Source organism: Aulonocara stuartgranti, assembly GCF_965226115.1.
Source record: "Aulonocara stuartgranti genome assembly, chromosome: 14".
In the NCBI taxonomy this organism is placed as follows: Eukaryota; Metazoa; Chordata; class Actinopteri; order Cichliformes; family Cichlidae; genus Aulonocara; species Aulonocara stuartgranti.
The window spans coordinates 23,452,688-23,479,842 of NC_138950.1; the positions used below are offsets into that span (position 1 = coordinate 23,452,688).

Below are 27,155 nucleotides of genomic sequence, written 5' to 3' on the forward strand. Positions count from 1 at the left end.
TGAAGCCCCTGTTCACATATGGAGTGATCAGTTGCTTTCTTCACTCCTATTAATAGGCACTTAAAGTGCTCACCTTGAAGCTGAGAACACTTGTGGATTGAAATTCCATTGACAGCTCTGCTCGTCTCCTCATGTTTATGCTCTTCAAGCCTTAACAAAGACAAGCTATGAAAAAGAAACAAACAAAACAAAACAAAACAAAAACACCAGATATAGCAATTTTAATTGGGTAGAGACCAAAGCACCATCTGTAACGACCTCTAATCATGTTGTGGTTGTGAAATTAGCCTCAAGTGGTTAGTCAAGGAATTGCATGGCTGTGTTTCATTATACTCTGTATTTTTACTTTTTTAAAATACTTTTTATGTTTTAGCTGCGGAGCATCTGTTGCATAGTCTATTGGAATCAAGCCTTTCAAATGCATGTATTTTGAAGGATAAATTTGAATATAGTAATAATAATTTTGATAAAAGAGGAATATATTAAATAGTTTTTATAAAGGAGGAAGATTGAGAGAATTCCTTCTTGTGGATGTGCATATTAGCTTTTGAACAAGAGATTCCTTTAAAGCTCAGTCACTGTTCTTTTGGTGTTCCAGTAGGTGTACTGGCCAGCAGGTTCCACACAGAGTCACCAGTCTTCTCTTAACACAGCACGAAGCACAAAGTCTGACCGCGATAAGGGTAAGACAACAGCGCGAGGCAAATAAATAGTTCTTTTGATTTAACCTGTGCCAAGCTTTTCTAACGCGCCATCAGTCCCAGCTGCCTTGTGTTGCCATGGCAACTGATGGTCAGGCTGAGCTCAGCACAGTACAGTTTTGGTCTTGAGAAAACCATAAACAGGAGAACAAACAAAGACTGCTCTCCAAAGCTGTGATGAGAAGAAAAAATAAAAACACACACACACACAGGGTTATGTTGATACCAGCCTGTGTACTGTCACAAGCATGCAAATTATCTCACTTGAGTGAAGCCTCTGCTACATCCATCATTCACAACTCGTGCTATTTCATTGTGTCAGTGCACACAGCGTGCAATTAAACTGTATACCTCGCAGAATGCACGGAGGGTGTCGGGAGATTATTGCTGTAAAATCGGCAAATAAATCACCTCCAAGATAATTACATCACATCTTTGCTATTGGGCCTGTGGCATTTCCCTTTTCTTTTTTTCTTTAATGTGTGTATAATGAAAGGCTTACATTAAATTCAGCGTGCATCTACCCGGTTGATAATCGGCTAAATGGGTAATTATGATTTAACTGGATGATTGCGAGTTCTGAGGGCTCGGGGGCGACCTGCACACTTGACGATTGTTCTTGTAAAAGGACATCCTGTGCTCTGCGGCTCGGCCTTCATTGAGCTGTCAGGAGCTGTGGGGGACGCAGCTCTGTCAACATGCCTTCCCACCTCTGCCATCCATAGGATCGATCACGCCGCCGCCACCTCCTAGAGAAACCCAACCACCGCAGCTCCTCCAATTACTGCTGATGGGCCACATCTTTCTATCAGACTGGGTGTCAGAGCCATACGGCGCCTTTCAGAGACAGGGACAGAAAGAGGAGGGAAAGGATAGAATAGCGAGCTTGAAGTGGAAAGAAGAGGAAGGGAGAGGAAGAAGGGACGTGGTGACAGGCGTGCACAGCTGGTGAAACCGTCCATGTTAGACTTTGCCAAGACGGATGTTAAACTTAGACCCGCGTGTGCATTATTAATATTGACTACGTACACGAGAATAAAGAAGCATTTACTCACTAACTGACACGTCTGAATTAATCATAGAGGCACGATCAATTCTCTTTCATGATAAACCTGGCAGCTTCCTCTTAAATGACAGACGTCGTCAAGAATTTTTTTTTTAAGAGCCAACAGCTCAGTCATTATCTCAGGTATGACCTGACATGCCATCAAAAATTCATTAGAGGACCTAATGTTGTTTTTATTTAGCTTTTTTGTTTTTTCATCATTATTGATGTCTTTAGAATCCAGTATTTCTATCAAAAAATGTGTACTAGTGATGAACAAGGGTGATTGTTGGATTAGTTGGTAGAGTTTCTGCAGTGGAGTCCAGCAAAGGCCCCACCCTCTGTTGACGCAGAGATAGAAAACAGTTTCCATAGTGAATCTTGCTGAAAATAAGCATCCACTTCTGTTTTCCCATAGCGTACTGATTGCCTTTTTAGCCTTGGGCAAGTAAATCTATGTGGATACAATATATTGTTGGGGGTCTATATACTTTAAGTGTGCATGTATGTGTGTGTGCTACATGATATGGTACTCACATGGCTCCCGGTGGGTCTTTCAGGTTTAGACTGAACTGGGAAGAATAGAACCTGCAGGGCTGTTAAAGCTTCTCTTTCGGACTCCGGGCTTAGAAAATGGTGCAGCAGTGAGTGTACATACAGAAACACGAATCTCAAACACAATCAAGGGAGGAATATCTGCAGGTGCACTTTTGTTTTTACGTTAATTGCTTCTTTGTCTGCAAGTCAGGCTTTGTTCGTGTAAGACAACTTCTGGGTTATGAATTATCGCTCCTTAATGATCGTGCGTGCAAAAAATAGCATGTGTGAAAGCAAGTGCACCCCCACCTGTGTTCTGATGGGCTACATTAGTATGTTTGAAGTCAATCAATACCAACGCTAGCCTGTCTCTGATTCCTCTCCTTGCTCCCAGAATCCAATCTTACATTTTCAGGTTTTTGGCTCTTCATCCGTCACTGTCAGATGCACAGATTGACGTGGTCACAGTGGTCATTTCGTATTAGAGCCACCGCGGCCCTCTGCGCAGTGGTGAGATTGTCTGAAAAGTGTGTCTCCCTCAATGTGTGTGTGTGTGTGTGAGACGGAGAGAGAGGGTGTGTTTTTAAGTGTTTGCTGTCTGGTCATGGAGCAGAACATGATAGAACAGTGGTTGAATGGTGTTAGAGCCAGCTGCTGGAGTATGGAGTTGGTGCTTGAATGAGTTTTCAAGTACTTTGGACATTTTAATACCACATCAAATGCATCACTCTGTTGTTTTAAGACTTAGTTGTAGTTAGATGCTTTACTTAAGAATGGCAGTAGCCCTTTATCACTGTTTCCCTTTTTATTTTTTAACTGTTCGAAGAGTCGATGCAGGACTGCTTCTAGCTGTGATGAGCACAAAGACATTATGCTGCCAATGCCAGCCAATCACAGATGTAGCTCAACAATTCCGCATGTGGAAATGTAGAGATGTTGGTGGGTAAATAATAAAATGCAACAATCTCCGGCAAACATCTAAAGCACTCTAACGTCAGCATCAATGCCATTATTTGTGATGTACCACAGCTCCTATCAGCGGTGTACTGTTGTAACCATAGCTACCTATTTTGGTTTAGTGCTGGGTTTTATCTTGAACCCCTGATGACCTACAGCACAGCTTGAGATTCTTCCTTTGGTCACCCAACTGCATAACCTGAACATTATTGCTGTTTGTGCCTACTGGGTAACAAGGTCCCTTTGAATACTTAAAAATATTTTTCCTTTAGTTTTCCAGTTTCACTGGCCCTGACAGCTGTCTGTTCACATCACATTATTATTTTTTTGGTGTGTGTGTTTTTTAATTTCCCATGCTATTTTAATCATATATCTCTAAAACATTTTTTTAGAAGTCCGATATTGCTGTGGCTCTGGGAATAACCGTGACACTTCACAACCAACTCAATGAAAATAAAGTAGCATTGGTAGCACAATAATATATTGTTCCCTGTTGTGCAAGAGGTGCAGGTTTGCAGTCTTTCATCTCTGTCATGTCAAAGCACAATACAACATTGTGTGATGGAGACAGAGGGCGCGTGTTTGTGAGTGATGTTGTAGGTACCAGGAGAATACATATGAATTTACCATAGGGTTCTTTTTGCTTTGCCGATAGATGGATAGTTAGAATGTGGAAAAAATAAAAATAGTATATTCTACAATAAATAAACAACAAAGTCAGAGTAAAAGGTCCTCATACTGTGAGATAAAAAAATATACACGTACAACAGTGATATAAAAAAAACAGAATGAATTTGCATTAATAAATAATATAAACACTATAAATCTAAGAAAACGTGACAAGGAGGTATTATACAGAAATACTGAAGTAGTGTAATGTGCAGGTCGTCCTCAATGTGGGGGATATTCATCTCTGACGTCTTTCAGCCTGTCTTTGTACTAGCTGATTCTTCCACCTCAATTACAGTAGCTTCATATTCATTTCCAATGGCTTCATTTTTAGTTGTTCCCATTTTATGCTGCCGAGCGTGCTTCACATTCTTGTGCTCGGGATGAGTCCAACAGAAGGGGCATTTCCCGTGTTTTTGAGATAATTGCTTGCTCCCCTTATAAACAGCCCCTGTTGAATTTAAATTAAGCCAGTAACAAGCCTGCAGCATAGCATGCCCTCTGGATTGCACCCTGTCAACAGGCTGTTAACGTGTCCGACCCTTGTCTTATTTTGCCTCGTGTGGCATCAGCTGTTCCCCTTGTACATCCGCAGCGGCTGCCCACAGGCGAGTACAACCAACACAGTGGCAGATGAGGACGCCAGAGGAAGTCTCATCAATAATGGAGAGCGGTAGAGGAGGAGGAGGGGAGGAGGCATGTAGAGGAATTGTGGTAGAGTGAGTGAGAAGTGCAGCTGGTGTGTTTCTTTCATTTCTTCCAAATGGACATTTTGAAATGATGCTCCCCAGAGGCCACGCATAAGAGGAAGGCAGCTATTAATAGCTGATGGGTTGAACAAGTTGTTAAAGTGCTTTTTTGTGATTCATTTTTTTCCCCAGGGAGCAAAACAAATAAAATAATAATTTTTCTTGGAGGCCATGCAGGTGCCTGACTTACAGCTTGACCAAAACACAGACTAGCAGATTGCACTCCATGAGACACACCCCATGAGTCAAAAAACTATTTCTTGTCTGTCAAGCAGCATGCAGCTTAAGCTGGGAACAGACACACACACACAATGATTATCTTTCCTGACAGCTGTCCAGATGCAAACAGAAAATCTGTCACACGGCCACCGAGAATGACCGCGTGGCTCTCGTAGTGTGGCAGCTCCTCCGCCCAGCAACCATCCTGCTCGTTCCTTCCCTCAATGCCCCTCATTGTATTAGCAAGAGGAGGACCATTCTTACTCACATCTCTCGTGCTCTTGTTTCCCCAGGGGCCAGCCCAGAGGAAGTGAAACTGTTGCAGGAGTTCGGATGTCACCCCCGTGTCACGGCTTCCACTCAGCTTGACCAGCTACACCCACACACAAACATATCTCTGCTCCCCGAAGGACGCCAATTAACGGCAGGCCTGAGACAAAGAGCAAGGAAGAAGGGAATACGCTCTAGGAGGCGCCTGTACCTGCAGTGGAAGGGGACAGCACTGCTTGTGAGTATCGCATTGTTCTCGTGGTGCTCGGGTGAACACATTTTCGCACAACTGATCATGTGATGCTACCTATTTCATATCTTTTTCATAGCAAAACAAAAAGAAATTGAGTTCATAAACATAATGAACAATATGAGATATGTAAGATATTGACTTTCTTGTTAGGTGCAATGCAAATGTAGCTAGAAGTGTTTTTCCAATATCACAATAGATTTTATCTGTGTGTATCTCTTAGAAACAGCTGGGCTGAACCTGGCAATCTTGCTTTGTTCTCTTTTTTCCTGTTACTTACACAGCAGCTTTATTTATCTATTTTTCTACAGGAGAGCTAAATTTAACACTCAAAGGATGTGGTTAAATCTTTCTTACTCTCAGCCTCACTCTATCACGGCTGTCTTTCTTCTTTATGTCTTGTTTCCTGTCCAATAGAAGTTACATTTCCCAGAAAATCCAGCAGAGGAATTAGGTAGACGACAGGGGCAAAATGATCTGGCAGATCCACTTACCTCCTCTGTCTATGATCCCCCTGGCCTCTGATATTATTAGAGGTTGATATATATGTAGAGAACAGCAGCGGGAGAAGGCTGGGTAGGGGAGTAAGATGGGGAAGGCAAGGTGCAAGAGCTCAAAGACCCAGGGCTGCTGATGACAAAGCCGAGGCAATAATCTGAAGGTGTAAAAGCTGGAAATGATTAGACAGTGAGGGGAGAACAACAACTGGAAAAGATTTCAATGTTAAATCACTCGCAGACTCAGATTTCTCCTCCTTACAGCTCTCAAAGAAAATATAGATATAAATATAGATATGATGGCTCTAAGCTTTTTACTGTTATAAAACATGAGCAAAATAAAACATGTTAGCACTAGGATATCACGGATGTGCATGTAATGCAAACGCAGGTCAACCAAGTCCATTTCACACGTTGCCTCTCTAAAGCGTGAAATGGACACAAAGTTGTAGTACCAGCAGGGGGAGACAATATGTTTGAAGCCAAGAAGTCGGTAGTGAACAAGGAAGGCATGAAGTACATTCCAGTCCCTCTATGGCACAGGTGTCGAACTCCAGGCCTCGAGGGCCGGTGTCCTGCAGGTTTTAGATGTGTCCTTGATCCAACCAGCTGATTTAAATGGCTAAATGACCTCCTCAACATGTCTTGAAGTTCTCCAGAGGCCTGCTAATGAACTAATCATTTGATTCAGGTGTGTTGGCCCAGGGTGAGATCTAAAACCTGCAGGACACCGGGCCTTGAGGCCTGGAGTTCAACACCCCTGCTCTATGGCTATGGCTAGGTGGCTAATATTTACATGTAAATGTGTTCAAAATGTCTCTTTAAACACTTTTTGTGATTATTTTCATGTTAGCTTGAAATAAAATATCGCAAGTTACTACATCGCCGTACTACTGCATATATGCAACCCACTGCTACCGCTTTGCAGTATACAGTATAGGTCTTAGATAACTTATGGACCATTAACTAAGATCAAAACACCAACTAATTAAACTTGCCTGATATTTAGATAAAGGGTTTAATTTATAAAGAGAAATCCAGTAGAAACAAAAATTCGTTGAAAAAAGTGGTTTAATAGAAATTCATGCTTTTGTGAAAAGGTAGACTATAAATACAGCTCTTAGATGTCCTTTTACTACAAGCAGCTATTTTCTTAGTGTGCTACTAGGTTTTTGTTTGGACAGTCAAGGTTAACAGGCCTACCATTACTTTTGATTTGGCAAAGACACAAGTTTGACATATGTTTTGTTAATTTTTTGCAAGAAGCACATCGAGAGCACAAACCATCAAGGCTGTTCACGCTCTAGGTGTTATTTACTTTCACTGATGTACTGTAGTATTTGTTTTTTCTGTACGGTCATTTGGCTTCCTTTATCCTTTTTTTAATGTACTTTAAGGTGTACCTTGGATGATGTAAGCCAAATTTTAATGGATTGCTAACATGACCCTACTCTACACCCCTACAAAGTTTTATCAGTATTCATTCAAAGCTATGGTGATTACAGTCACACAAAACATAACCTCCTTCGGGAAGGTGACAACAACAGATTAGTGCTGGATGGTCTGCCACAAACTTCTGCAAAGACATTCTTAGTTTAGATCACTGCTGACTTTTGTGAACTCTTCACTTTTCATAATCGGAAATTCCTCAACAATTATTGACTGGATTCTCATGACGTTCCCCTCAGAAACCTTTATAAATAAATTTGTGAAACTTATTTGAGTCATAAGCTGCACGATACCTTGACTTGACCCTGCAGCTCACCATGATTAGGCATCTCCTGTTTGCATTTGTGGATGCTCCAAGGCCTGTCTGGGAACTTTTTTCTGAATTAGAAAGAGAGGACAAGATCTTGCTGCTCCTTTTTTGTGACTAAAGGGGAAAAAGTTGTGCTCACCTTATCTGGAAGAGATTAGGCTAGTGAAAAAAATCATAAACGTGGCCTAATACGCTCCGTAAATGTGTGTAGTCCCCTCTGTTTTCATCTGCACCAATTTGCAGTGAATCGCCCTGCATATCACAACTGGGTCTACTAAGTGGTAATACCACATGAGTGAAAACCTCTCAGGATTTCTCCAACACGATTTAACACATAAAAAGACTGCATTATATTATAAAATCATTGCATTTATTCAGCAACAGGGTTGTGTAACCACACTGATTTCAGCATTTAGCCACAGAATCCACACAGGATCTCCTCTGCACACTGTCCACAACCATTAATTAGCGGATATCTGTGCGAGTACATGGAGATCATGGATGCAGATAAATGCCAAATGTGCCTGCTCTTGAGTATAAAGCCAAATGATATTCTTCTGTCTTAAATGTAAATGTTTTGGCTGAAAAGAAAATGACTGACTTCAGGGTAACAGACCAAAAAGCCAAACAACAAACAAGGAGCTGTGTCAAATGCACATACAGGTCCATGCATCAGCTGTAATGATGTAACTGCAGAGGTCTGTAAGTGCACTTACATATCCGCACGGTCTGTGCCGAGACTGACCATCAAAAAGCATTTAACAGACTCTAAGAGCAAGGCCTTACAATATTCAACACAACAACCTTGCACTATGCACTACATGTTTAAACGACAGGAGTTAACTTTTTTGGACTTTTTAAAGAATATTGCCACTGTCGGTGTCCTTAAAGGCAAACTGCCTCCTCTAACATGTAAAAAAAAAAGTGGCACAACACTATAACACTTCATGATCATAGCTTTATTTACAGTCTCTCCACCAAGCTTAGAGCAAATAGCTTATGTTGGGTAATAATTTAGATAGCACTCCAAACCCCTTTAATTAGCGCCGACTAATCAACATAGCAGCTTCTCATCATAGATTTATGGACAGCCATGATTGCTGCCAGGGTGAAATTAACTCTTTCCATCTGCAGGGAACTGCTGAAAGATGCTTGGCTCAAACACACTCCTCCTTCTCACACACTGACATGAGCTTAAGCAGGCAAACACACACACATAAACACACACATGCATATATGCAGATGAGACTTGTCTCTTCCTTCTGGCTGTCTCTGTAGAGCTGCCACACATGCTGCGTTGCGTCTCGGAGCACCAGGAGGCCGGGGTTGACTTGAATTAAACTGAGAGGATGTCCTTTCCAGATCTGCAGACGGCCACACAGAAACACCCCAGTGCAACCCCCCACCCCCAGCTCCTCATCCACCCACAAGAAAAAGACAGTCAGAAAAAGACAGAAGAAGAAAGAGCATAAGGGAGATAAATGAAAGAAAGGAGGGGAAAGAAGTGAGGCTAGAGACGGGGTGGAGAAGAGGAGAGAGTTAATAAATAAGAGGCAGGGAGAAATTGCCTGTGAGAGATAGGGTTGGGAGATGAGGTGGAGTTGGAGGAGGACAGGAGAGTAAGAAGAAGGGAAGGAAGATGAAATTATGTGCATGTGTGTGTTCATGATAGAGTTTGGCAGAGAAAGAAGAGAGTTGAGACAGTAAGCCTGGAGAAGCTCATGCCACCGGGGACATATTGAATATACAGAAGATCCTTCTCCTTTGCCTGGTTAGTAATAAAAAAAATACACACACCAGTGGTTTATAACAATAGCTACAACATAAAGCACGCTTTTCAGGCAATATGTCATCAAAGCAACAGCCAATCATTATATTTTCAGACATGGCAGTCTACTAGTATTTAAAGAAAGAAACATTACTCAGGCAACTAAGAAGTTCCCATCTTTTTTCAAACGTGGGATTTTGATACTGTCCCTGTCACAACACTGCTGTGGTTTTCAGCTCAAGACAAGACATTTTATGACCGCACCATTAACTATTGTAACAGATTCACTGGGCAGATGATCCGAATGCTGGACATGGGCGGCAGAGATAAAATCCAAAATCGAAATCTGTAATCGACTATCTTGAGGTCACACAGGCACTCAGGCAGAGTCTGACTCTGAACAATGATCCATAAACAAATGCAAATCAGAAACAAAAGAAAACATGGAAAATATAGCTCTGAAAGCGACAGGAAAGCTTGGCTGTGAAGAATGACAAGACAATCTGGAGAGAGTGATTCATAACTACTGGCAGGTGGTGTTTAAAAAAAGCAGGGAAAAAAACCAAGATTAGAAGTAAAACTACTGAAACTCAAGTGAGTGATTTCAAATTAAATCAGGAAGTAACTAAACAGAAACCCCAAATAATGACAACAGTAAATAACTGCGATGCACATTTTGCTTTTATACGATGAATAAATGACTCAATCAGCGACTCAGTCAACTCTGAAAGTAAACATTAATTCATAAAGATGAACTCCAATAGTCTGTGAAACACAAGCAGGGGTGAAATAGCATTACACAAAACTGAATTAAGTCTGTAAAAAGATTATTTGACATTTTTCTTTTTTGTCTGTGTTTCATTTCTAATCAAGGTCGATGTTAGAAGCAGGGAAAATGGGCAAGCGTAAGGATTTGAGTGAGTTTGATGACAAGAGCCAAGTCGTGGTGGCTGGGTCAGATCATTAGGATGCACTGTGGGAAGAAGGCAAGCCGATAGAGGCAGTGTGATGCTTTGGACAACGTTCTGTTGGGAAAGCTTGGGTCCTGCCATCCAGTATTCTGTGATGCCTGAGGCCTCTTTCAGCAGGATAATGCACTCTGCCATAAAGCAAAAATTATTCAGGAATGGTTTGACAAACACAACAATGAGTTTGAGGTGTTGATTTGGCCCCCAAATAACCCCAGATCTCAATCCAATCGAGCATTTCTGAGATGTGGTGGACAAACAATTCCAATCCATTGAGGCCCGACATCGAAACTTGCTAACATCTTGGTGCCAGATACCACAGCACACCTTCAGAAGTCTAGTGGAGTCTAAGTCTCTATGGGTCAGGGCTGTTCTTGCAGCAAAAGGCGGAGCAACACAATGTTAGGCAGGTGGTCATAATGTTGTGCCTGATTGGTGTATGATGTAAGGCTGATGATGCTTTATGTTGCTGCTCCACTGGACTCCTGTGCTATACAATTACAGCTTAAGCACATAGCTGTTCATGTGTTTATGGAGCCTGTCAGACAGTGTAATAGTGGAGTATAGGGACTCGGGTAATGAACACTTCAGTCATCAATCACAGGTAACACCATGCGCAAAACACGTGCCTTAATGTGCCTCGGTCTTTAGTCTGAATGCTGAAGCTGTGATAATCTCCTGCATTGAGGTAGATTACAGCAGTGTCTGTGTATCCTGGCCACAAGCTGCACAACATATTTACAATAGGCAATCTTTTTGTGCATCCCACCTCCAAACATTGTTATTAACAGTAAGTGCTTTTGCTATTCTGTTCTAGCATACTGCGTCTCTCCTGTGCCCTGGATGATAAACACGTTAGAGACCGAATTTGTGTGTGTGTGTGTGTGTGTGTGTGTGTGTGTGTGTGTGTGTGTGTGTGTGTGTGTGTGTGTGTGTGTGTGTGTGTGTGTGTTGAGCAAGAAATTGGAACATAAATTATTAAGTGAGAATGCACCTTTAAAATATAGAAAAGAAAAAAAAGCACCCACTGTATTTTCTACTTATGCCTGCAAAGTAGGCGATCCTTGAATTTCCTGCCTAAGATGATGCAGGATGAGCTTGTTACCCTTAATACAGCAAAGGCTTTGCTCATCATTGTTGCTCTAAATCTAATGTAAGCCTTTCGCAGCATTTCTTCTGCCCTTTGTGGCACAAGCTTTGTTCTGTAATGACACTAAGCAGAAATTCGGCGGTCTGCGTTTTCTCTCATTTCAATTTAGGGCATTAGCTGCTGAATCATTCTCAGATTGATGATGCAGTTCCAGCCATGACACACTATCAAGGGAAATGGCACTTCAAAGATAATAACACATATTTGGTGGTTTTCGGAAGCCCTTAAATGCATCAATATTGACTTGGATTCCCCACCCTGTTCTGCAATTACATTTGTGCCCCTGGCATTTTTTTGTAGAGCTAATTCTTACAAACCAAGCAAGCATACAAATGACTGACCTAAAAAAATGTGCTGAAAAAGCATCTCCTATGAAAATGCTTTGTGAATGAGTTATTGTTTAGTCATTTCTACATGGTTTTCAGACTAAGAGAGACCTTCTGCACCACCTACTAACTGCTGGCTTCAGGAGTAATGAATGCCTTGTTTTACGACACGCAAGCATAAAATATGCGCAAAAATATTCAAATGTGATCTTTTCCGAAATGCTAAAAGGCCTGTGTGCAACAGTAGCTTGCAGCAGTTCTTAATGGGGATGCAAAATGTAACGCACATGTATACAGAGCAGATTCTTCAGACGTGTATGATATCGTGTTGTAAGGTTAAAAGGAGTGAAGTGTTGTGCTATGACGCAACCGCTTGCAATTTCATTGTTGTGATGAGAAATGTCTCCTATTGTTACCCTCTTAAACACTGAATTATTCAGTGCACACCAACCTAGTTTTCCGCGTAAACCAGTCGAATAAGAGATAAGATAGCATTATTGTAACAAATACACAACTCGTGCTGACAGGATGCCAAATCGTGATTAAAAACACATGTTTTCTGCCCAGAAAAACAGGTCTAAATGGGTGCAGCAGATCAATGAAAATAGCATTTGGATAACTCCATTCCACCTCGATCAACATGACCCAAATAACAGCAGTCTCCTCGGCATGTTGGGATATATCCAGAAAGCCAGCTGAATGTAGCGCTGTATGGTACCTGCACACAGCGAGCTCCTGCAAGATTAGATAACTAGAACTGCTTCAAGACTCAGCGAGGTCTTGGGGAATTGTGAAAGTTGGTATTGAGCTGTGTGATGAAACCCACACACGTATAGACAACATGAGGCCATCTGCGGCAGGCACAATTACAAATGTATCGACTTGTGCACTTGGACAAACCTGGAGATCATGAAGGCTTTTAAAGAACTTAAATCACCCCCAAAGCCCATCAGACCACATCAGTGTGTGGTCTGTTATTAGGCAGTCAGTGGCCAGCCCAGCTACCGCAACTTAATAGAGCAACAGCCTCAGGTGGGAGGCAAAAAAGGAATACAGCAACATCGTCTCGCTCTGCAGCTTTACAGCCCAAAACAACCCTTCCAAAAGAGCCTTTTTGTTCAGTTTTCAAGCTTAACATATGGACACTGTGTGTGTTATTTTCAAATGGGCAGCCAAAAGTTAAAGTAAAACAGGGGAAATCTGCAGAATAAACGACATTATTATTAGTTGTCTTGCCTTAACTGTCGCAGTCCTGACGGTTGAGTTAGCCAAGAGTACTGAACACTGCCATATTACAGTTTTTCTCAAATGCTAAAACACATTTCACAAACGTTACCACCAGGTCCCCCAATGTCCAAACACAACACCCTTCTCTAAAGCTACATAAACACAACCACACCTTCCCACTGCAAAACTCAAACTCCCACACCAAGAGAGCAGCTCGAAGCTGTCAAAACTGTAAACACTATACACAGCATTACACACTACAGCAAAACAATTGAAAACACAATGCTCAATTTGTGAGAAGGTTCTTTGTTTCATAACTGCCAATGCATATTTTAGAAGCTATACAGTAACGGATCGTCGTAGATCTCTGCAGAGGATTAGGCATTTAGATTTGTGAGTTTCATATGAGTAGTATAAATCTATAGAAAATCCTGCATGTACGTACACTACTGTAACACAACTCAATGCAAAAACAGAATCTATTGCACACAACAGTAATCTTGAAAACATGAACAGGGTGTGAAGTTTTTTTATTTACGTTATTCACACCACACACACACCACAATCACTGTGCGGCATCATGTCGCTGAGCTGTTGCTCGCATCTCGTCCGTAATGATGGTGCGAGGTTGTCTTGCTCTCCCTCCTGGACCTTCTCCTCTCCCATGTTGGCCTTCTCCTCTTCCTCGTTGGTCGCTCCTCTTCCTCCTCTCATTTGAACTCCTCTTCCTCATTGGCCTGCTCCTCTTCTTCCAGGGCCAGCTCTTCTCCCTCCTCTGCATCAAATTCCTCTTCCCCTGACTCTGCCTTCATCCATTGTGTTTGTTTGGAACCTTCAGCATACTGTGCACTCTGAACTTGCTTTTACATGTGGGTACAGCATTAGCAACAAGTGTCTTCAATTTTGAGTCATTGTGTGTAGTGAATGACGCCAGGTGTGTTCCCTGTGTTCAAAGATTGGTGACTGTGGCAAGCATTTTGCATCACATGGGCTTTCATTTGAGGATATGAGCAGAGTTGTTTTGCAACATGTGTTTTAGCAAGGAAAAATGTGTTTAGATTTATGAGTACAGAGGGTTGTGTTTTGTGAATTGTGTCTTCATGTGACATGTGTTTATGGTACTGGAATATGGTGGCTACATTTAGTAAATGTGTTTAGACTACTGGTCATTTGGGTTACAGGATTGGCTTTTGTGTTTTAACATTTGAGAAAAACTGTAAGAGGACACGGTGTCTTTCTGCTCCTGCACTGCCACATGTCAAGATTATAAGATGCCTTCTTGGCAGATTTGTACTTTATAGTATCGCCAAGAAATCAAACATTTTCTGTTGAAGTTAGAGCTGAGCCATACTGATGTTGTGGCCAGCTATGTTTTTAGCATGGAAAGTCGTTATTTACCCAGAATTCGCAGAAAACCGGACAAAAACTAGCCCCCTTGTGCCATTTTGTGTCTGCAGTGGGATTGCCCCCCTTTTGCTTTCAACAAATTCATATTTTAGAAGATGCAAATTGTGTGTGGATGCACAGGCGAGCAAACAAACAAATGGATATGATGATTAATAGCTGTACTCGGTTGCATTCAAGGCAGCGAGGTTGATAATGAACGGAGATATTTAAATGTTCTGAGCTCGCCAAGCATGACAAAACAAACACGCGGTAGTTCGTGGAGTGTTTAAGTTATAGACAAACACACACACACACACACACACACACACACACACACACACACACACACACACACACTGAACAAAAGCAATTTAAGAAAAGTGTGTGAGGCTGCCTTGTCATATAGGAATATTTTTATTATTAGGCCTGTGCTGCATGTGTTTTAAATTTTAAGTTCTGCTTGGGCCAAGATCCGCATCGAAATCTATAAACATAGACTAGTAGGCTAAACATAGGCTAATCAATAGTGGGCCGATGGAAAAAACAATCCTCTCCAATGTTCAATCAGAAGTTATTTGATAATGCAACACCACTACAGGGAGAAAGGGTCATTTCTCCTCTGGCACATACACTGCTCATGACACAGCACGAGAGAGGCGAGGAGAGAACGCCAGCCACTCAGAATCACATTAACGCACCGCCCTTCAAATTCTCCAAAGAGAGTGTGATACTTTTTGTTCAAACACTGGTTTATTCCTAGAATGATTATCCCATTTTCTTCCCTGCAAGCAAATGAATGTTAAGACATTTTGTGACAAAGACTGATAACGTGTGAGGAGTGGCAATGAAACTATGCAGGAAAATAATGAGAGCGTACACAGTCAGAAAATGAAAGCGTCCTCCATAGTTCACTGAAATGGAAAATCTTTCAAAAGAACAGTGACAATTATGAAAAAGCACATAATTAATATAAACATTTGACATTATTGTATGATTACAGAGAGATGAATGATTGTGTTAAGCAGGCAAGCTTTCTACCTGCTTAATGGTTATGCTCAATCCACCCAAATCATTTTTTAAAGGTCACAGGGCTTTAGAGGTCAGTCAGAATTTAGCAGATACATTCATCAAAGTCATGATAATATCTAATCTGCTTATGGTTCTTATTTTAAAACTGTGATAGTAATAATATTACTGGCCTTTAGTATTACTTTATAATGTGGATTTATAGGTCTTTAACCTAGAATGATTTGGTGTGGAGAGAAAGAAATCCAGGCCCTGATTCGTTTAATCTGCAGTAAAATGCATGCTCACAGTGACTGAATAGAGCTTAGGTAACACCTGATTGTACTCCAGTCCCATCCATATCATCCCCTCCAACTTTGTTATTGTCCAGCCCTCTCATCCTGGAGGCTTTACAGCTGGATGGCCTAATTGGAACCATTTCCACATATAATATGGCAGCCCCACGGGGGCTCATTATGCAGTAGATACTGGTTAGACTGACCTCAGCTATTCTTCAGCCTCTGCCTCTTCGCAGTCCTGTGGTTTAGTCCGGTGATACGGTATGGTTTCCTTCATCCTACAGGCCATTGATTACCATTTGGAGGAAAAAATTCATGCTGGCTGTGTGATCATACTGCGTGTGACTGCGTTAGCGTGTACGTTTTTGTGTTGCTACGGGCACGATGCTGGGCACTGCAGAAATGACTCATCTCTCATGTACCAAAACTCAAAAGAAATCAATGGCTGCTGCAAAGATATACACGCTACAGCTCCAGTTTGAGTAGCTTCGTGTAAAAATTGGGACATCTGCTTGATTTATAACAGCAAAGTTTATAAATAGCAGTTTAAATGGGTAGTTTGCTGTTTTGAGAAATGTATGGCTAGAGGAGAAGACTGATTCTACTGTCACGTCTGTCTGCTAAATACAAGGCCACAGCAAGCAACCAATTAGCTTAGCACAGACAAAGTAAACAAGTGGAAGCTTAGCTTACCTCTGTGTGAAGGTAGCAAAATCCATCTACCAACACTCTAATTGGCAGTGTCTTTTTTTAAACCAAGACTTTTAGACTGAAGTGAAAAGCAAAAAATTGGAGCCCTGTGGTGAATCGATTCTGGCCTCTTTGCTAAGATTAGAGTTTTAGGTGCTTTTTTCACTGTTTTTCCTCACCTAGCTTAAAGTGAATAGACATCTTTCCAGAAAGAAATCCCCTTTTTTCAACTTTATTGCTGTCAGTAGTAACACACATGGACAAAAGTGCTGGGCCAACCACACAGTACACCTTTAGAACATGCTCAACTATGGAAACCCATCCCATGAAGCTGCAGCTGACAGAGGAGGCACTGCACAGTGTTAGCAACTTTCACACTCTAGCTCTGCGCTTGGCGACCCCACCCAATAACATTACAGGGAGTGCAGAATTATTAGGCAAGTTGTATTTTTGAGGAATAATTTTATTATTGAACAACAACCATGTTCTCAATGAACCCAAAAAACTCATTAATATCAAAGCTGAATGTTTTTGGAAGTAGTTTTTAGTTTGTTTTTAGTTTTAGCTATTTTAGGGGGATGTCTGTGTGTGCAGGTGACTATTACTGTGCATAATTATTAGGCAACTTAACAAAAAACAAATATATACCCATTTCAATTATTTATTTTTACCAGTGAAACCAATATAACATCTCCACATTCACAAATATACATTTCTGACATTCAAAAACAAAACAAAAACAAATCAGCGACCAATATAGCCACCTTTCTTTGCAAGGACACTCAAAAGCCTGCCATCCATGGATTCTGTCAGTGTTTTGATCTGTTCACCATCAACATTGCATGCAGCAGCAACCACAGCCTCCCAGACACTGTACAGAGAGGTGTACATTTGATGATGGACCACAGGTTCTCAATGGGGTTCAGATCAGGTGAACAAGGTGGCCATGTCATTAGTTTTTCTTCTTTTATACCCTTTCTTGCCAGCCATGCTGTGGAGTACTTGGACGCGTGTGATGGAGCATTGTCCTGCATGAAAATCATGTTTTTCTTGAAGGATGCAGACTTCTTCCTGTACCACTGCTTGAAGAAGGTGTCTTCCAGAAACTGGCAGTAGGACTGGGAGTTGAGCTTGACTCCATCCTCAAACCGAAAAGGCCCCACAAGCTCATCTTTGATGATACCAGCCCAAACCAGTACTCCACCTCCACCTTGCTGGCGTCTGAGTCGGACTGGAGCTCTCTGCCCTTTACCAATCCAGCCACGGGCCCATCCATCTGGCCCATCAAGACTCACTCTCATTTCATCAGTCCATAAAACCTTAGAAAAATCAGTCTTGAGATATTTCTTGGCCCAGTCTTGACGTTTCAGCTTGTGTGTCTTGTTCAGTGGTGGTCGTCTTTCAGCCTTTCTTACCTTGGCCATGTCTCTGAGTATTGCACACCTTGTGCTTTTGGGCACTCCAGTGATGTTGCAGCTCTGAAATATGGCCAAACTGGTGGCAAGTGGCATCTTGGCAGCTGCACGCTTGACTTTTCTCAGTTCATGGGCAGTTATTTTGCGCCTTGGTTTTTCCACACGCTTCTTGCGACCCTGTTGACTATTTTGAATGAAACACTTGATTGTTCGATGATCACGCTTCAGAAGCTTTGCAATTTTGAGACTGCTGCATCCCTCTGCAAGATATCTCACTATTTTTGACTTTTCTGAGCCTGTCAAGTCCTTCTTTTGACCCATTTTGCCAAAGGAAAGGACGTTGCCTAATAATTATGCACACCTGATATAGGGTGTTGATGTCATTAGACCACACCCCTTCTCATTACAGAGATGCACATCACCTAATATGCTTAATTGGTAGTAGGCTTTGGAGCCTATACAGCTTGGAGTAAGACAACATGCATGAAGAGGATGATGTGGACAAAATACTCATTTGCCTAATAATTCTGCACTCCCTGTATATGTTCTGCCATTTTGTGGCTAAGTTGCTGTAGTTCCACTTTACAATAATACCACTTACTGATCGTAGAATATCTTAAAGAGAAGAAATTTTATGAATTGACTATTGCATCAGTGCCGTCCTTTTAGAGCACCACATTCAAATTTATTGAGTTCTTTAGAACAACCCATTCTTTCAATTCTTAAGATATTTCAATAATGACTTGTACTTTTGTGATAAATCTATGCCATAGGTACATCATAGCCAGCACTGTAAATTAACGTTTACCTTCACGTTTAACTACACATCGCAGTCATGTAGCCCCCAACTATTGTAACTGGCCATCAATATCTCGATTCCTTTTATGCATATCTTTTATATTTAATACCTTTAGAATAATGTATTAATCCATATTGTCCTATGGCAAGTAAACGCACAGACATTTTGTTCTGATGCGCACTAACTCGTAGATCTTCTGAATGGCAATAAAAGCTGTAGACTAGGGATGGGTATCGTTTAGGTTTTATCCGATACCGGTGCCAAATCGGTACTTTTGAAACGGTGCCGGTGCTCAAACGGTGCTCAAACCGGTGCTTAAAGAATGGAGAACACAAAATTGGTCCAAAAACCTCTCATGTTCAGCTGTTTTTTGTAAAAATATAACAATGTTAGCCTTTTCTGCAGCTATGGGGCATATATGGTATCACTCTTGGCTGGAAGCAGTGCTTAAACAATGGAAAAAACACAAACTTTGTCCTAAACCTCTCATGTTTAACTGTTTTCCACTTTTTCTTTGGTCATTTTAGCCTTTTTAGCCAGGGTGAAGGGAGTATCTGCCATCAAACAAGAGGACAGCCGCATGTAGCTATGATGATGTTTGCTAGTTCACCTTACATGCATTAATGTAATAACGTGGTTAGCCTACTCAACGTAAATTAGCTACTCACGCAGAGAAGAACGGCTGCTGCTGCCATCATCATCCGTCATCATTTCTGCTACACTGGCAGGGCTAGGGGCCAGGACTCTCCTCTTCGGGTTTTTGGGGGATGTTGCATAACAGGTAACCCACCCGCAGTAGATGTGCTCGGTGTGAGGTCTCGCAGCAAGCTATCAAATACGGCGCATTTCTGGGCTTTTTAAAAAAAACGCTATGCGTCGCCAGGTGTTTCATCGGATTTGAGGTGTTACCTCCTTTGACAGTATCACAGTATCAGCTTAAAGCACTTGTTGCTGCTGAGTTTGCATATTTTGCTGTGAAGTACAGCCAGACTTTTGACCGCTTCGCCTTGGACATTTTTAATCTGTAGCTCTGCTCTAACAGAACGTACGTACCTGGCCCCGCCTACTATCCTCGGAAACGTAAAATGATTGGCTAGAATCTAAAGTGTATCACAGCTCAGGAAAAAAAAGCACCGAAATAAAGCACCGAAATGTGCGCTGCTTTTCGGTCTGGTTACTACCGTTTATGTCAGAACCGGTGCCATCATGGCACCGGACACCGGTACCCATCCCTACTGTAGACTCTACCTGGACAAGAATTTGATTATTATCCTTCTGAGGACAATCACAAAGATCCTCCTGAAGTAAAAAGCCCATATTTTCTGACTTTTATCAGAAAGAATTGGTTCTGTGTCACTGCATGATGCCTAAAATTGTTTTACCATGTGATAGATTTAAACATTTGGCAAGTAGAATTTAAGTGTGTGTTTTATTTTTTTGTTTTTTTCAGTTACATGTTTATTGCACCACTTTACATAATGTCCTGCACTGAACAGGAGTTCTTGGCTTAAAGATACATGTCAGCAAGGTGGTAGTAGGGATTTATAGCCGAGAAAAATTCTTGAGAAATACCTTGCTTACATTATAGCCTGGAACTTTTGTGTTTTACGGTCAGAGCATGTCTGGTTTCTTCCCAGAAGCTTGCAAAGAGCTTTCATTAAACTGAAAATTGCCTTTGGATTTGGTGATGGCGTTGTCAGTGGCGACATCTTGTCAGTCACCACCTTTCTGTTTATCGCTGCAAAGTCATTGCTCTGTTGAGTCAGTGACACCTCTATAATGTAGCATCAGCAGACACGCAGTCGGTGTGTCAACACTGTGATGACGGTGTCATCTTTCTGTGCCCGAAGTTCTCTTTTAAATGCTGCTGCATAGCTGAATCGAGGACGAGGGGAAGGATAAATAATACAAATAAGACATAACCGATAATTTAAGAGACCAGCAGATCGTGCAGGCTTGAGTTGAAATGTCAAAGGTGCCTTGCTTTTTCTTTTATTAAGATGAACACTACTAAGCTGGAAGCCTTACTTGACCTGTTACTTTTCTATGCATGCATTCAGTGTCATTGCTTATTTGACATTTTACTGCATATCTTTAAATGCCAATGCTTTTCTACTGGTATTCAAGAGACTTGTGTGAAAGGTGAGTACACATGCTACACTGTTTCTAATGCAGGTTTGAAAATAATCACACTGAACTGTGTTAAAACTACAATTTCATATTAGTCCCTTTTTATATACCATTTTAACTTTTTTTTTTTTGAAGATCAGTACACCTGCAAGTACATCATCTCAGAGATCACTGCATTCATTAAATGCAGTGCATAAAGAAAATAACAATTGGATTGATTCATGTGCAGTAACTATGAGAAATAATGGTGATGATGATGTATGTACTCATTACCAGGGTTACTGAATGCATCTCCACTAATTAGCAGTCTCCTGGGGGGCTGTGTTTCACTGGCAGGTTCAAAGCTAATGACAGCATGTCAAAGGGAATCCCATGCACTGATTCTCTGATTAATTATGTACTCTGGAGAAAAAAAACGAGATGGACATAATATACTGTAATTGATATGTGGTTTATCCTGCTGTTGTTCTTACCCCTTAAATCTGAGTTTTTCTTCTTAGTGGCTCATCCAGAAAATCAAAAACTACTTCTCGCCAACAGGGATTCATTGTGATGTCAAACAAGTGGTTAGCGAGACTTTTTCACATGCAGTTCTTCACCTGTCTCTTAAATTCTCTTCACTATATACACCAATTATCTTTGAGTCCAAACAACTTTCAGCTACAGTCCCTGCACTGGATCAAATTCCCTCAGGTTTAATTAACGATGATCAGCTTAATAATTTTATATATTTTCCCCCCACAGGCGCATATAATTGGGCGATTTTGACGCTGGGGAACCTTCCATCAGAGAAATCTATGGTCTAGCCCTCATTAAGGAACTCGGAGCTCAGCGAGCTTCTCGTGCTGAAGTCTTAGAGTAAGAAGGTGCTGCAGAGAGCTCAACACCTAAAACTCCCACTTAGGAAACCAGCTTTAATTAGCTAATGAATCTGGGAGCTCCTTCTGCCAACCTTCGACCTTGTGCTGAGACACAGAAAGCCCGTTTACTATGTTAGACTTATCACATGCAATTAAAATCAGTGTCTTGTGCCCTGTACAGCAAAACCACTTTTTAATTAGATAATTGCTCTGCTGTCTCTGTTATTGTTGGTAATTCATGAATCATTCCTGAAACTCCAAAGGGTGCAATGCATTGATTTACTGCCAACAAAATCCGGCTTCATGATTGATGTTGTCACGCTGACGGCACACAAAGGCCCAGTAACATTTTCCAACCAAGTTTACCAAATCTATAAGCATAAGAAATTATCTTTGGTAGCCAAGAGTAGAATATTTCTTTTCTTGTACATTAAATCACAATAAATAATGTTAAGTTGTGATGACCACATATATCATCGCTGTTCAAGTTTAAGTTATTTATTTTAAGTACTTCAAAGTCACTTTTAAGGGGAATCCTTTTTGGCAAATGTGGGGTTTTTTTGTTACTAAAATTAAAATTGAATTAGATCCTCAATTGCAATTGTATCAACATCAGCACCACTGCAGACAGGCACACGGCTCCATTTCTCTCTAACAGTTGAAGTAGTTAACATTCATAACACTGAACAACACTTTTGGAGGAATTTAAAGAGGTCAGTAAAGCTCCCATTTTATAAATATTGAAGGATTAAACGTTATCATAAATGTTAACCTGGCAAGCGCACACATTTACATTAGCCTTTTACCCATTAGCAATAATCTGTTAGCCACATTACCCACCTGTTATCATTAACATAAAAGCTAGCGGACTAAAGTTAGATAAAAGATGAGCAGAAAATCCAGAGTTTGGAGAAATAATAAAGAGCAAAAAAGGAGTGATTAATCAGACAGTTTCAGGCCTGACCAGCAGAGCTGAAGAAGTGAAGAGCTATGGACTGAGGCAGAGCAGTGGACGAGAGAGAGGCTGCAGACAAATGCAGACAAGATGATAAACTTGAATTTTTCTACATTTAAGAAAATTTATTATTTATTGTATTAAATTTATTGTTTAGTTGTAGCTACCTGTAAGATCCGCTTTAAAATGCAGGCAGTGACTAGTTGACTAGTGATTAATTGAAAAGCCTTCAATTAATCCAAAATGCTGCAGCAAGAGTCCTGACAGGGACTAGAAAGAGAGAGCATATTTCTCCTATATTGGCTTCCCTTCATTGGTTCCCTGTTAAATCCAGAATTGAATTCAAAACCCTGCTCCTCACATACAAGGTCTTAAATATTCAGGCCCCATCTTATCTTAATGACCTTGTAGTACCATATCACCCTATTAGAGCACTTCGCTCTCGCTCTGCAGGCCTACTTGTTGTTCCTAGAGTATTTAAAAGTAGAATGGGAGGGAGAGCCTTCAGTTTTCAGGCCCCTCTTCTGTGGAACCAGCTTCCAGTTTGGATTCGGGAGACAGACACTATCTCTACTTTCAAGATTAGGCTTAAAACTTTCCTTTTTGCTAAAGCATATAGTTAGGGCTGGACCAGGTGACCCTGAATCCTCCCTTAGTTTTGCTGCAATAGACGTAGGCTGCCAGGGGACTCCCATGATGCATTGAGTTTTTTCTTTCCAGTCACCTTTCTCAATCACTGTGTGTTAATAGACCTCTCTGCATTGAATCGTACCTGCTATTAATCTCTGTCTCTCTTCCACAGCATGTCTTTATCTCTAACCCCAACTGGTCCCTGAGCCTGGTTCTGCCGGAGGTTTCTTCCTGTTAAAAGGGAGTTTTTCCTTCCCACTGTCGCCAAAGTGCTTGCTCATAGGGGGCTGTGTGATTGTTGGGTTTTTCTCTGTATCTATTTTTCTACGATCTACTGTACAATATAAAGCACCTTGAAGCGACTGTTGTTGTGATTTGTCGCTATATAAATAAAATTGAAATGAATTGAATTGAATAGTTCAATCTTACACAGTCACTGCAAGTGTTGGTCAAGTTACTTGAAAATAGTAATTGGTTACTAATTACTGATTACTTCTCAAAGAAAGTAATCCCATTACTTTATTGTTTACTTATTTTCAAAAGTAATTACTTACTTTATTACTTAGTTACTTAGTTACTTTTTAAAAACATGTTATTGTCATGAGACACTCTCACAAACAAAACCACAGTTTAGTAATGCAGTAACGCAGCGTGCTTACAGGAAAGTAACAGTAATCTAATTACTTTTTGTAATAGTAATCCCTTACTTTACTCGTTACATGAAAAAAGTAATTGGATTACAGTAGCGCATTACTTGTAATGCATTACTGCCCAACTCTGGTGAGTGCTCTGTTTTTTATACCTCCTTTATTTCAGCGTAACTAATACCACGCTTTATCCAAAGTTCATTTTTAACCTTTCCATAATGCTCTCCTTCTAGAATAATTTCATTATTTAGATCAGTTAGGTATCGTGTTGTTTGCTGTACCCTTTGTTTATTAGTGAGTTCATAAATGTAGTTTGACAATCTGTAATAAAAAATCTGTAATAAAATTGTCTAAATATTTGTAAAAAAAATGTATAATAAAACTATTACTTAATCTGAAATATTTAATTTGTTAACTGTTATAAATTAGGAAAATTAGATGAGTCAAAATTTACTGAAATGGTGCTGAAAACAGTATCAAGTATGTTCCCAGGTATTGGTATTAAATATGAAATTCTAGTGTTGTGTCAACCCTAATACAAATACATCTCAGTAGTTAGCTTAACACAAACTGCATCCCATGATAACACAGTCAGCATCTTTACAGTGATTTGTGTGACTCTTCTTGAACCAGTTTTAAGATATTTCTTAAGAAATACGCTCTTAAGCAAGAAACTGTTGGGTCTGCACAGGAAGGAAAATTACTCTTCTTCTTGAACAGGCAAAATAGGATGTGTTAATAGTGAGGTTCCTGCACCTTTTTGTTTTTAACACAGAGCTGATTGTTTTCATCATTTGACATGCAGGAAAACAATATTCTCGTGGAACTTTATCGAGAAAACAAACAAACTGTTGGTTATTACACAGGATCTATGTGCTAGCAATTGGATTATATGAAATTGTAGACAATATGTGCTTTAATTCACAAACAACTACAATTGTTTTTTCCTGATTAATACTCAGGAACAGTCCCGTGTATTAAGTGAAACTATCAGGCAGAGCTATCATTACTCCTGTCGCTCCCTGTGTTCTCCCTAAGATGACTCCCTTTGACTTCATTCTGATCAGAGCCAAGCCGTACTGGCCCAGAATGGCAGGCACAGGTCTCAGTGGCAGCCTCTGGAGTCCTGGCGGAGCTCCTTTAGTCTGTTCAGCCAGCTGTGAGAGGCTGCAGCCTGCTCTGAAGTCCAGCATTGGAAATGTGCCCTGAGCGAGCCACACTATAAATTAGTCAGGATAAGTTAAGGGCAGCATGCGTTAGGCTATCCCCCGTGGTTATCAGCAGAGAAGAACCTGCCTGAAGGTTGGCGCTCTTAAATCTTTTACCACTGCTGCTGAGGCAGCCCAATCCACACATGGCCTGGAGCCATCAGTCAGGGCCAATGCTCGCAGCTAATGGGTTATTCAAGTTTTCCAGAATATAAAACAGCCATGCTTATCTAAATCAAGCATGAGAAACAGCACTTGCTGCTACAGTCTCTAGTTAATTTCTGTACAAGAAAAGCGTTTACAGTGACTGGCTAACTGGGGAGAAAATCTGGTTGAATTCAGGCTGATGGTGTATACCTCTTAATCAGCCTTTACAAATTTTGGCAGATGTGAATAGCATTGATGGGACAAGTAACTCAAAAGTAATGTGACAGTGACCTTTCATTGAACCCAAACCTTGAATAAGAATGGTAGCATTCAAGAAAGACAAGACAGATCTAAAAAAAAAAAAAAAAAAGCCGATAAATTACTAGTCCTGGTTTATTTTAAGCTTGTTTTAATTCCAAAAGACAGACTTACAGTGTTAACCTTCTGAGAATAACTGCTAACTCTACTTGAAATGTAAATATCTTACAGTAAGAGTGATTTTATACTTGGTCTGTTTCAGGTCTACGAAAGAACTCAAAATGAGCTGTGAGCATTTTTCCCCATATGCAAATACAGCTAAAATGAGAATCTTTTGATATTTATTTTTTCTGTTCTTGGACAACAAATTTCTCAAAGTAAAGTTTAAAATCAATTAATTAGTTAATTAATTAAAAACAAAAGCTCAGACTCCATTTGAGTTCTTGTATTTTGCTCAACCTGTGCATTTTTGGGGGTTTTGACACTGTAATATAGCTTTCTGCCACATAGCACATACAATATGAAGACCATTCAAATGTGTCGTGCTTGCATCAGACACCAGCTGACTACTGTAGCAGAGTCCATGCTCACTATCTGGAGTACAAAAAACTTAATACAACAGTCAATAGCAGAATAAAGTATTTGGCACGTTTTTACAATATATTTTGGCTATATCATGATACACGATATATATGGTAAATGGTAACGATATATATCACAATATATTTAAATAACCTCCAAAAACAAATGTTATTTTCAACCATACAGTACCTAAACTTGCACTGGTATAGTTATTCAATATTTTTATTCTACTTTGGATACAAGAAATCTGAATCAAAGGAAAAAACATTTTAGCCTTCAGCTGCACACAGAGGTTTTTCACAAATGATAATATTGTGACAGTAAGCCTCTTTCTGTGATTAATACTAGACCTTTAACAAACAAAAGATAAAATAAAATAACTGAAATTTAAAAGGTGCTCTTCTGTGCTTATAAGATATAAAAATAGTAAATTAAAAACTGTGATGACCTCAAATTACAGAAACAAAAGTCCAGATAGTGACAAAAAAAACAAAACAAAAAGGAAAACACTGATCAAGACCAGTCACCAGTATCACAGCTGGTTTATTTAGCATTTTTTGGGTGTAGGGAGGTAGTGGTAGGTGTAGTGTAGGGTGTTATCAGAGATGTGGCTCTTATCGTCTTTGTAGTTTGCTCTGGGCCTCTTATTTGACCTGTCAAAGTAGGTTTGGTCTGGCTTGTCGAGATAGCCACTGGTTGCGCAAGATGGACCCGTTGAATAGTGGCATTTGTTCTGGTCATGATGTGACCTTTCGTGTTGATATGATATTTTTCTGCTTGCGTTTTTTTCCAATCAGTCATTTTTCTTTTAACCTCTGGCCCACCCATATCCTTTATATCTTCTTCAAGATGCTTTATTTTAAACTGTGATTTGATTGTAAATGTCTCAGCATTTTTCTAGTGATTGGGCCTAATGAATTGGGGGGGAGGGGAAGTTCTGTTGCGCAGGTTGTCTGGTGTCAGAGGGGGGCTGGTGCAGAGACCCACACACTTCTGTCCCCTATCTGATGTCGCTGTCTTCTTTGTAATAAAAACATTTATGTGCTCATAGC

The 27,155-nt window shown here is 40.5% G+C and overlaps 1 protein-coding gene across 4 annotated transcripts in view; it reads left to right on the plus strand.

Annotated features, from left to right (window-relative positions):
• The window catches only part of b3gat1a (beta-1,3-glucuronyltransferase 1 (glucuronosyltransferase P) a), an 86,797-nt gene that overhangs the window by 27,019 nt on the left and 32,623 nt on the right, over window positions 1–27,155 (plus strand). For all 4 annotated transcript variants that reach the window (XM_082502205.1, XM_082502207.1, XM_082502208.1 and 1 more), the window contains exon 2: window positions 5,171–5,385. The gene's annotated coding sequence lies outside the window, so the exon portion shown is untranslated. The remainder of the gene's footprint in view (window positions 1–5,170; window positions 5,386–27,155) is intronic.